Raw genomic sequence first — 12,254 nt, 5'->3', positions numbered from 1 at the left:
GGAACCTATTAAATTCTCAAAACTAGAAGGTCACCAAAAGAGGAGAAAAAGTAAGCTACCAAGGATGCTGCTGCCAATTCACAGGTCATATTATTTTGTTTATTCCATATTTCTTTTCTTTGAAATCTTTTTTTAATGGAAAACTTTTCACTTAAACTGGTGCTGCCTTTCCTACTTTACCTCTTTCATAGATCGATATAGGTTTTATCTCCAAGGGCAGAGGAAGTAAAGCTCCATATATATGCCCTTTCCATTTCCCTGTGAATACTACAGGGAAATGGAAAGCCCAAAAATTAAATACAGTGGCACAAATATCAACTTTGACCAATGAAGCTCAGAACATCTGGATGCTAGAAAAAGATAAAAATTGGGGCTGCTCTTTTAATTATTATATTTTGAGAGGCTTTTCTTTATATACATCTGCTCCAGTTGGCATTTGTTACTGCTTATTCAAGCAGAGCTTAAGCTAACAAGATCATTTAAATTAAAATTAAAAGTATAGGCAGCTTGGCACATATATAGGAATTGCACTAATCATGAACTCTTTATTGAGCCAAGTCTGAAGCGTTGATTCATTTTAAAAGCCTATTGTGTTACTCAGACAAACAATTAAAATTTGTAGAAGTTTAAAGGATATGAAATCTAGGTCCCACTGGATTCAAAACTGAACCAAAACAGATTGTTGATGGTTTTTATGCCAAGTGTCTGGAAAATGTGACACATTTCACTTTGTAGAAAATCAGAATCCTCAAGGAGATGCCAATTAAAAAGACCTTATCTGAAATCAGTAATTACAATGCCAAATTGACATTAATTTTTTTCCAGTCTTTTTTACAAGCTTTTGCAAAAACAATAATTTATTAGGGAAAGGAGATATATCCTCAAACAAATGAATTGTTACAAGAGGTCTTTCTACACCCCTTCTAAATGAGTACCTGTAAAGGCATTAATACAACTTCCATCTTGAAAATAAAGTGAAGGAAATGAATTAATATTAAATACTTATTTAGAGCCATAGCAAAGTTCTTCAGTCCAAATTCGTGAAGTGCAGCACATTGAAATCATGGTCAAAATTACCACCCATTGTGAATTGGCCTCTTTACATTATTTGCAACTGTAGTGACTTGTCTAGTGCAGTGATGGTAACCCTTTCCCCATGGTGTGCCCCATAGGGGGTCGTGTGCTACCAGGTCACTTCTGGATTGCCTGTAAGGCCATTTTTTGCCCTCCGGATCCTTCAGGAGGCTTCCCTGAAGCCCCGGAGTGCAAAAAATGGCTGAAGAAGTAGGCCACAGTCAGCTGGTCAGCGCATGCATGCGCGCTGGAGCTGACAGGGCAACACCTTGCGTGCCCTAACAAATGCCTCCACATGCTACCTGTGGCATGCGTGCCATAGGTTCACCATCATGGGTCTAGTGGATCAGCAGAAGCGCTCTACATGGGGCAGCCCTTGAAGAGCATTCGGAGACTTCAGCTTGTCCAGAATGCAGCCGCGCGAGTGATTGTGGGTGCACCCCGGTACACCCACATCACACCTATCTTCCGCAAGCTGCACTGGCTGCCTATTGGTCTTCGGATACGCTTCAAGGTGCTAGTCGTCACTTATAAACCTCTTCATGGTATTGGACCTGGGTACTTGAGAGACCGCCTGCTGCCAATTACCTCCAATAGACCAATTAGATCCCACAGACTAGGCCTCCTCCGAATTCCATCCACTGGCCAATGCCGATTGGCTACCACTCAGAGGAGGGCCTTCTCTGTGGCTGCTCTGGCCCTCTGGAATGAGCTCCCCGTGGAGATTCGAACCCTCACCACCCTTTAGGATTTCCGCAAAGCCCTTAAAACTTGGCTGTTCCGACAGGCCTGGGGCTGACAAGTTCTCCGTCCCCGCTCAAATTTTGTGGTTGTTGATTGTTTTTAAACTGTTGTAGTTGTTTGTCCATTGTTTTCCTCCTGTTTGTATCCCCCACCCTTACTTTGGTTTGTGAGCCGCCCTGAGTCCCTCTGGGAATAGGGCGGCATAGAAATGCAATAAATCAAATCAAATCAAATCAAGTTACAGTATGAGCATTTATGGATGGTTCTATGTCCCATTAGATGAAATTAGGGAAGACAAATTGGAGCCTGAGCAAGTTAAGGTCAGAAGAAAACAAGCTGTCAGAACCTTGGACAGCAACTTGGTAACTTTAGCTGGAGTATTTTCTCAGAAAGGAGAACTGATGTATCAGCAATGGATCCACAAAGTCCACAGCTCTTCTCCTGGTTTCAATCATACTGAATAGCATTTGGCGTGATGTCCATCTCTATCATTTCATGCTTGGGCAAAACCTGAAACTGTTTCAGAATCTGAGAATTACATCACAGAAGAGAGAGCCAAGAATTCTTCCAAAGGCAACTGGTGATTCATTGAACTCTGATTTTTTCTCAAACCTCACTCCTCCTAGATTCAAGTCAGTAGTTCAGGAAAAGTTATAACATCTCTCCCATTAAGCCATCCAACAAAATGTGGATAGGACCAATTGAACATTGAGCTGAATTTTTAAAAATTCCATCAAAGTAGGGGGATATCTAACAAGGCTGTGTTAAAACTATTCTCTATTATAGCTTTCTGTGTATAGGGCTGTTGTGGGTTTTTATAATGGTAAAGATTTAATCACAGACTATTTATTATTTTAAAATAAATTTGCAGCAACACATGAGGACTTGAATCAATGACCTCCTCAAAATCTCGGCAGTGTATCTTTCAAACTGTACAGTGTATCCTATTAATTGTATCCAACTGAACATTGCTTTTCTTTTGACTAGACAAATGTCTGTTAAGGCAAAATTACAGAAATTACACTTTACCTTAATCCTCATTTTTCTCCTTGCCTAACTATTCTGAAAGAGTGGTTACATCCGTAAGAGCCTGCCCAGATCTAAAGTTGTTCCATAAGATTTCTGTTCTGGCCCAATGGCAAGATCAATCAGGACAGCAGGCAGTAAAGACAGATTTTGTGTGGTGAACTAGTTACATCCTATGTATGGCTCCTTATAAGACATTTGTCTTTGCTTTTTTTATTGATATGGAACATGGTAATGGCTTTTTAACTGCTTTTGTTTCTAGATGGGCCATTGGGATTTTTTTGCTTCAGTAAAAAGAACCAGAAGAATTGGAAAACTGGAAATAAATGCATACTTAAAACACCACTCACAGACATAGTCATATTTACTTTACAAAATGTAGTGTGCATAATTAGATTTGTTTACAATGTTTAATAAATTAAGTACAGTTCACTGGGGCCATAATTATACATTCATTAGTTGAATTTATTTTCAATTTTTTACAAAAATATTTATAGACATCTACATTCTAAGGAAAACAGCATTTATCAGTATTGCCTCTTTAGGAATTAAGCAGGTAGCATTAACACAAACAGTAGAAATCCTCAACTGTATAGCAAAGCAAAACAAAACAAATTTCATGTTTTGGATTTTGACCCCCATTTTATTAAACAGAGAAAGTTCTCAGAATATACATTTTATCACATGAAAGACTGCCTAATCAGGTTGAAGTAGTATCATTAGCAGAAGTTTGTACTTCTTAATCTTTATTTTTGTCATTTCTTCACTTTTTTATGGGCTTCTAAAGCCTGCATTGAAACAAACATCTCTATCCTTTATGTATTCATTGTTTGATTAAGAGAATTTATGAATGTAACACTTTTTCACATCTTAATCATGCTACACTGTGTGTCATTTAAAAAGAAATAATTGGGAAATGTCATAATCCATTTCCCTCTTTTTCCCCAGCATAATGTGTAAACCTATTCACATAAGTTCCTTTCCCCAGATTGATTTGAAGACCAAACAACCCTTAACCTTGCCAATCTTTACCCTAAGAAATCATTGCTCAGTGGTAGAGTACCTTCTTGGCATGCATTAAATTGTAGGCTCTTTCCCAAATTCCTTCAAATTGGGGTTGGAAAAATGTGAGGAGCTAAAGCTAATCATTTTATCAAAATGCACCAGCATTCTGACAGTGCAAACTGATTTTCATGCTCCTTAGAAGAAAAAAACAGATGCCATAGACACAGACAGAGGGGAAAAAACTAGAGATTTTCACAAGGGAGACAAAAAGGGCCGAAACTCATCTGCCCAACCCAAATGCATCAGGTTTCCTCTGGTTGCTTCACTCCAACCCTTGAGAAGGCAGCCACAGGTGCAGAGAACTGGAACAACAGGCTACTGAGAAGCACTTTCATGCCATTCATAACCCATTTGCACAATCCCATCAATGTGGGGATTGAGCAGGCAATGAAGAGATTGCTTCTTCCCAAATTAAATAATTATCTTGGTGTCAAACAGCATCCAGAACATTGAAGAGTCTATTGCTGAGCATAAGCAGGATAAGCAAGCTTGCCAATAAAAATATTGTCCGTCCCCCCAAAAAGGGAAGCATTCTCCTGGGCCTGTCAATTGATGTGTGCATTTCTGTTCTGTGTTATCAGTCATCTACAAAAGGCAATAGGTTTTGCTGGCTTAATAAATACAAGGGGGATTTGAAATTCAACTTGTGTTAGATGCCAGTAACAGTTGCCTGCATGGGGTCATTTTGTGGGCATTGCAGATAAAAATTTCTGCAAAGATTTGCTGTTTGTTCCAAGGGTATCTCGAAATAACACAGCAATTGCTATTCCACATTTCATCCATTTTTATCGTTTACATTTGTTGTGGCAGAAATCCAAGGCTATTTATTTATGTAGCTATGTTGTATTTTTGCTTGGTGGAAGACATTTCATGCTATCAATACCAGTTCAGATTTGTTGCATGTTTCTCAATTCTTCAGTATTTCTTCTTTGGACCTGCATTGTAGATAGAACTACCTTCATGGAGAAAATGCCCCCCCCCCCCGTTCATCTGAAGTACAAGTAGCTAAATGGTAGTGAGGCATGATAGAGCATTCAATCACCAACTTCCCATTCAGTGAACAAAACAGAATTGCCCAGTTCAAAAGGAACAAACTGAAAAAAGCCTCCAGAATAAAATACTTGACCAGAGCAAGTATAAGAGAGCCCTAGTGGTGCAGTGGTTAAAGTACAGGCAAACTCTGCCCACAGCCTGGATCCTGAAGGAGCTCAAGCCTCATCAATCCACAGCCTTCCTTCCTTTCAAGTGAGGAACTAGATTGTTGGGGGCAATATGCAAACAAGGCTTACACTGTAAACCACTCAGAGAGTGTGCCATAAAGCACTACTGGGCAGTTATATAAGCCTAAATGCTATTGCTGTTGCTATAAAAAGAGGTAGGAATTTTATGTTCAAGGTCCACTCTAAAGGGGAAAGATTTGATGGGGCAGTCAGAACTGGACTGATTCAGGCTGAATTTCCCATCAAGCAATAGAGGTGACGGGTATTGGGTTCAATCACCTACCTTTCTTCAAAGCTTTAAGGCTGATTCGTGGAAAGGTGAGACCTAATGTATATTAAATAAAAATTTCTAGTAATCATTTGTTAAAAGCGAGTCTAATTCTTCTGACTGCTAGGGCATATTTTAAATAGAGTGGCAGTTTTTCATACATGTGTCTAGATGTTTAGATGTTTAGATGTTTATTAACATTTGTATGCCGCCCTTTTCCCTGAGGGGACTCAGGGCGGCTCACATAAAATCAGGGAGGGGGAATACAAATAATGACGTAGACACATATAACAAAAGTAATAAGCAACATACATTCATCATTCGGGAGGGGCGGCTATCCTTATCCCCAGGCCTGACGGGCTAGCCAGTTCTTGAGGGCTGTGCGGAAGGCCTGGACGGTGGTGAGGGTACGAATCTCCACGGGGAGTTCGTTCCAAAGGGTCGGGGCTACTACTGAGAAGGCCCTCCTCCTTGTAGTTGCCAGCCGGCACTGGCTGGCCGATGGAATATGGAGGAGGCCCAATCTGTGAGATCTAATTGGTCGCAGGGAGGTAATTGGCAGAAGGCGGTCTCTCAAGTATCCAGATCCACTACCATGCAGGGCTTTATGGGTGACTAATAGCACCTTGAAGCGCATCCGGAGATCGACAGGTAGCCAGCGCAGCTCGCGGAGGATAGGTGTTATGTGGGTGAACCGAGGTGCACCCACAATCACTCGCGCGGCCGCGTTCTGCACTAACTGAAGTCGCCGGATGCTCTTCAAGGGCAGCCCCATGTAGAGCACATTGCAGTATTCCAGCCTAGAGGTCACAAGGGCCCGAGTGACTGTTGTGAGCGCCTCCCGATTCAGGTCTAGTCAATCAATTCATTTTTACCCTTGATTTTGTTCATTTTTTAAGAAAAAAGTATATTTTTCAGAGTATAAGATGCACCTCCCCCCCCAAAAAAAGAGGGTGAAAATCTGGGTGCATCTTATAGATTGAATACAGCATTTTTGGCCTACTGAAACCCTACCCCCTTTGCAAAAATGGACATGCAGAGGGTTTGGGAGGCTTGCAAAGTGCTCCTGGGATCTGGGAAGGGAAAAAACGGTATGTTTTTGCTCATTTTGCCCCCCCCCCAGCTCCCAGGAGCACTCTACAAGCCCCCAAATCTCTGCATGCCCTTTCTTTTTGCAAAAAACGGCCCATTTTTGCAAAAAAATGGGCCTTTTTTGCTTGTTTTTGCCCCCCCCCATCCCCAGGATCACTCTACAAGCCCCCCAAAGCTCTGCATGCCCCCCCTTTTTGCAAAAAATGAGGCATGCAGAGGGTTTGGGAGGCCTGCAGAGTGCAAAAACTTTTTTTAAAATTTATCTCTTCAAAATCATGGTGTATCTTATACTCCGGTACATCTTATAGTCTGAAAAATACGGCATGTCATAACTGGCCAACAATCAGATTAAGAAGCATCTATGGATGCTTCTCTGCAGGTGGGATGATAAAATCCAGACAAAACCAGACCTTACATTTTTTTAAAGAATGTATTTCTTCAAAAATTTATTATCTTTAATGTATATTCCTCATCTCTTTGATGGTAACTATCTTCAAATATTTAGATATGTATCTCAAAATATCTCTCCATTCTATGACAGCTCTTTTGTCTACGTTCAAAAGGAAGAAGGGAAAGGTACTCAACCACTCTTGCTTCTTTCTCAATTAGCCACGATTTTACATTTTTATACTAGCTCGTTGCAGTACCGTATGGAAAGTGGCATGGGAGGAAACAAAGTAATTTGTGAAAATTGCCTCCCTCTCTCGTCTGCCACAGAAATTTTTTCTGAATTGGTTTTTCCAAGACAAAAGAGAAAATATTCCTTTCACTCCAGTGACTGAGTTCATAAATTGTAAGGTTTGTGTATTTAAACTTGCCATTGATGGCTAAGTTTACATGTGAAGGCAAAACTAAATATGCAACTTTAGAAAAAACAACAACAAAAATTTAGGTTTAGAAAAATGTATGGTCCATGTTTGTTGAAAGCAGTAAAACTGGAGCAATTCAGGTATGTCATTTACTGTATGATATGCTAGCAGTGTCATAAAAATAGTATCATTTATATTTTTTTAAAAAAATATATTGAAATCCATTTTGAAATCTGCCATCCATAGATTTCAACATGCAAAATAAAAGATCATGCTAAAGTAGACCAAAAGTTGGCAACAAGCACAGAGCCTAAGATTACAGATTCTCTGTTCCCAGTTCTCATTCCTTCCATCATCGTTTCTTTCCCCTGACTGTACAAAGCAACTAGCAACTTACAATACATGTTTTCATTATGCTCTGGTGGAATCCACTGTATGAAATAAAAGATAAGCAGCGCCATACATTCAGCCTGATTACAGACAAGCTTCTATTGGCAGAGAGACTTATTCTCAGGTTTCAAAATCTGCTCAGACACTTCCACAAAAATTAACATCAGATATACTTGCTGAATGGAAAACGCATTGCACGCAATAATCCAAATGTTATCTGCATTCCAGTGATCAACTCATGCAGGACAGCTATACACCTGGTGTAATTTCAATAACCTAAGCTACAAAGAATAACACAAAGCACATAATTGCAGCATACAAAGGAACACAGAAATGCTGCCTCCTCACCCCAACACACAAACCCCTGATTGCATCTTGTCACAGTATCTCATATCAGATACCTAGTCTAGCAAATAAGCAGCACTGAGTGTAAAGGAAAGGGGAGGGAGAAAGCTCAGGGAAAAAATGCTTTTAAAGAAACAAGTTGAACTCTGTTTGATATATTCTTCTCATTACCTGCTTCAAAAAAAGCCTGCAGCCATCACCCAAAGGCCTCTTGTAGAAATAAATATCAGCTTCAGAATCAATATTTCCTTACAGGGTTTTTAGTAACAACAGCCATGGTTAATTTGCATAGTTTAGGTATATGTCGTTCGCTCCATCAACATATTTTTCAAACAAGACTTATAAATGCCAAGTCTTGGCTGGCAAGAGAGTTTTCCTTCTCTGTACAATGTCTTGTTATTGGAACCGTTCATCCAGTGTGAAAAATCTCAAGTGAGTCTTACTTAAAATGGGCTGAGAAAGGTAAACAATTGAAATCTTAAATCCACGGTGGCATAATGTCAAACCTTTCAGTTTAGCAATTTCTATCCTATTCGGTTACATTCAATGGAGACATAAAAGCCAGAAATGTAGAGTCAGATTAGACATACAAAAGTATAATGCTTGAAGCTTCCTATATCCCCTTTTTTTAATATGAAAAAAGCAGTTATGAATATCTACAGTTTGAACAAGAGCAGTGCTTAGGGACAAACATTTAAATTCTGCATCAACAGTAGAATCACAATAGAGGCAGTACTCGACTTATAACCATTCATTTAGTGATAGTTCAAAGTTACATCAGCACTGAAAAAAAGTGACTGATGGCTGTTTTTCACACTTTTAGCATTCCCATGGTCACATGATCAAAATTTGGCTGTTTGCCAACTGGTGCGTATTTATGACAGTTGCACTTACTGAGGGTCACCTCATGACCATTTGTAACCTTCCCAGCCAGCTTCTGATAAGCAAACTCAATGGGAGGAGCCAGATTCGCTTAATGATTGCATAATTCACTTAACATCTGCAGTGATTCGCTTAACAACTGTGACAAAAGGTCGCAAAATGAGGCACAACTTACTTCAGAACTATTCTGCTCATGACAAAAATTTGGGGCTCAATTGTAGTCGTTAAGTCTACGACAACCTGTCACAGCCTCTCTCTGGAGTAGCTTTGAAAATGAGAAATGCCAAGTGATCAATACTTTTCCTGTTGGCACTTCCTAAGGCAACGAAGGTGAACCTTTTTCTTATGGTGTGCCCACACCAATTCAATCCTCCCCATCCACCTGTGCATGCGCATGTGACCCCCCTCCCCGCGCATGCATGCATGATCTCTCCCCAGGTTCCAGAGGCTTTCTTGAAGCCTGGGGAGGGCGAAAATGGCCTCACCCAGCCTCCAGAAGGCCGCAAATCAGCTGGCCAGCATACATGTGCATCTGAGCTGATGGCTGGCATGCCAGCAAATATGATTCCTGTGCCACCTGTGGCATGCATGCCATAGGTTTGCCTTCACAGTCCTAAGGTAATACTCCAAGTGTGTCACCGATATTTTGTTTCTTACTACTTCAAACATTTTACGTGATTCTACTTTACACAATTTAGAAATATTCTTGATGTCTTTTACATTAATCTCAAACCAGAGTATTTTTAAAAAAGTAGTAAGATACATTTAGATGGTTCAATCAAATGCCAGGTAAAAATTGGTAAATATTTGGTTGAGGATGAAAGGTAACAAGACTCTATGCTAACTGTAAATGAGCAGAGAGAGAACTGAAAAACTGAGGTAACCATAAAAAGAATTTTCTCTCCTGGACTGCCGCACAACAAATTTTGGGGACATCCTTGAAAACAGTTTCTACACTCAAGTGACTTACTGGTAAGATATATAATTAAAAGGGGTACTATTCCAGATTTCTTGGTCCCAAGTTATGTATCTGAACTCTGGATGCAATCATGGAAAAAGCCATTCCATCTGAAGACAGGCTCTCCCACAATCTCCTTTTGCAGTGAAACCGGATTTCTAAATTTTCTGCCTTTAAGAAATTCCTACCCCATTAACATATTTGCCAACTAATCTGTGCTAGCAAATTTGTCCTCGGGGATATATCATCATTTAACCTCACAAAACTAGCCAAGGCTATTGACATTACCATTGCCCTGACTGAGCTGATAGAGGTCAGCAAGCTAAATGTGGAAATCATTACTCATTCTCTAATTAAAGAAGTCCATAATGTCCTTCTAAGGAACCCTTTAGGCCTAACTGTTGGAAAAACAAACCATTAAACTCCCTATATTACTAAAACAGAATAGGAGTACACAAGCAGTATGGACTTCAAAAAACTGAAAGAATATAATAAAAGTTTCCGGCAAATATAATTTGTCAGTCTGTTTTTCAATGGAGATACCACATCAAAAAGGGCACTTATTTATTGATTTGGCTTTTATTCCTCTTTTAGCACTTTATAAGTAGCTCAAGGCAGTGAGCATACATGGTGCTCCTCCCTCCTCCCATTTTCCCCACAGTAACAACCCTGTGAGGTAGGAGAGGCTGAGAGGGAGTGACTGGCCCAAAGTCATCGCATGGATTTCATGGCAAAGGGAGACCTAGAACTCAAAGTCTCCTGGTTTCGAGGCCACCAACTTAACCACTACACCAACCTGGTCCTTCAAACAGTTTTTTATCTAACATTTATCTGATGAACATTAAACAGAAATTCTCAGAAAGAACATTTACACACGAGAACCTTAGTGGTGCATCAAATTCTTGATGGGCAAACACTCTGTTAAAGTGTTAAAGTCTGTTAAAAATCCTTCTACATTGCATTACATTATAGCGTGTTTTAATCCTAATAACTGAAAAAGTTTCAGTTGCCCAGCTCATATATGCCAACCATGATTTAGAAGCACTATCTCGGATCCAAAGGGGGCACAATGGCTCAGTGGTTAAAGATACTGAGTTTGTCAGCTGGGAACCTGAAAGCCTGGGTTCGAGACCCAAGTGCTGTGCAACAGTGTGACCTCATGTTCTTGCCTCAGCTCCTGACAACCCAGGAGTTAGAAAGCATGCAAATGTGAGTAGATAAATAGGTACCATTTTGTGGGACAGAAATAGCATTCTGTGTGCCTCGATGTATAGTAATACTAGTCACATGACCATGGAAGTCTTTGGATAACACTGGCTCCCTTGACTAAGCAACAGAGATGAGCACCTTCCCTTAAAGTCGGAAACGACTGGACAGGGGAAACTTTTACCTTTTACCTTTGTATCAGATCCACACTAAGCCAAAATCAAATAAACCACATTTTGGCTTACCAAATGATCTCAAGAAAAATTCTGTAAATAGTTTTGTGACCTTGAGGTGACCTATGAAAGACCTTATCATAATTTATATTTTGGAGTAGAAGACAGAATGAAAATAGTCAAGAGGAGGAAAATAACTTTATCAGGTTCTGAAATTCAGTGATGCTAGCCTATATGAAAATATTTGTATAGAAAGAGCTACTAACTTTTGTTTTATGTTCTCCCTGAAAGGAAACTCAAGAGATTACCTGCAGAGAGAGGCTTGGAAAAGAAATAGTGTTTGCCAAGAAGCCTTACAGAATTTGATTTAGCTTATTGAAGAAGTGGTTAAGACAGCCTGCTTCCTCTAAAAACAAGCTTGCTTCATTACACAGTCTATCAAACTGAGGGCTATGAAGTGGCAGATTAAAGTATGCACATGAAGGAAAAGTATTTCATGTCTTAATTGAACCAACCAAATGCATACTACACCCCCCCCCCCCATGCACACACACACAAAAGCAATGAAAGTTAAAACTAGGGCAATAAAAAAGAGGGAGGGAAGAGAGGAATCTAAAATATTATTTTAAGCAATGAAAACTACAAGCTGGTCATCTGTGCTTTTCAAAAGCAACATTTCACTCTCTGAAATTATTCACAGTAATTTTGTTGACCACAAATTTTACTTGCAGAAATTAGGAAGAATGAAATAAAGAAGTAAGCAAATGTAAGTTTTAATTTATAACAGCAAAGCAACAAAACTCAGGATGGATTTTCCACTTAGAGGCCAGAAAGGTTTATATATGGGTAGGCAAGCCTTGTCTTAAAAGACAAACCATTCTAATAATTTGTTGTTCTTTATTTTTGTTGTTGTTCTTAACATAGAATAGGACATTCAACTAAACTTTTGGATTTAAAAAAAATGAATATATTATTAGTCAGTCTCTCCAGCCTTCTACTCTC

The 12,254-nt window shown here is 39.6% G+C and overlaps 1 protein-coding gene and 1 non-coding gene across 8 annotated transcripts in view; both read right to left on the bottom strand.

Annotated features, from left to right (window-relative positions):
• SEMA5B (semaphorin 5B) overlaps window positions 1-12,254 on the bottom strand; it is a 596,333-nt gene that overhangs the window by 444,421 nt on the left and 139,658 nt on the right. The window lies entirely within an intron of this gene.
• Window positions 8,138-8,210, bottom strand: LOC148049402 (small nucleolar RNA SNORD36). The gene has a single exon (XR_015695271.1). It is a non-coding gene; the product is annotated as a small nucleolar RNA SNORD36 (small nucleolar RNA).

This window comes from Thamnophis sirtalis, unplaced genomic scaffold (genome assembly GCF_051295495.1).
Source record: "Thamnophis sirtalis isolate CommonGarterSnake01/CBP01778 unplaced genomic scaffold, rThaSir2_p1.2 scaffold_1, whole genome shotgun sequence".
NCBI lineage: Eukaryota > Metazoa > Chordata > Lepidosauria > Squamata > Natricidae > Thamnophis > Thamnophis sirtalis.
This window is presented reverse-complemented; position numbering and strand designations above follow the sequence as displayed.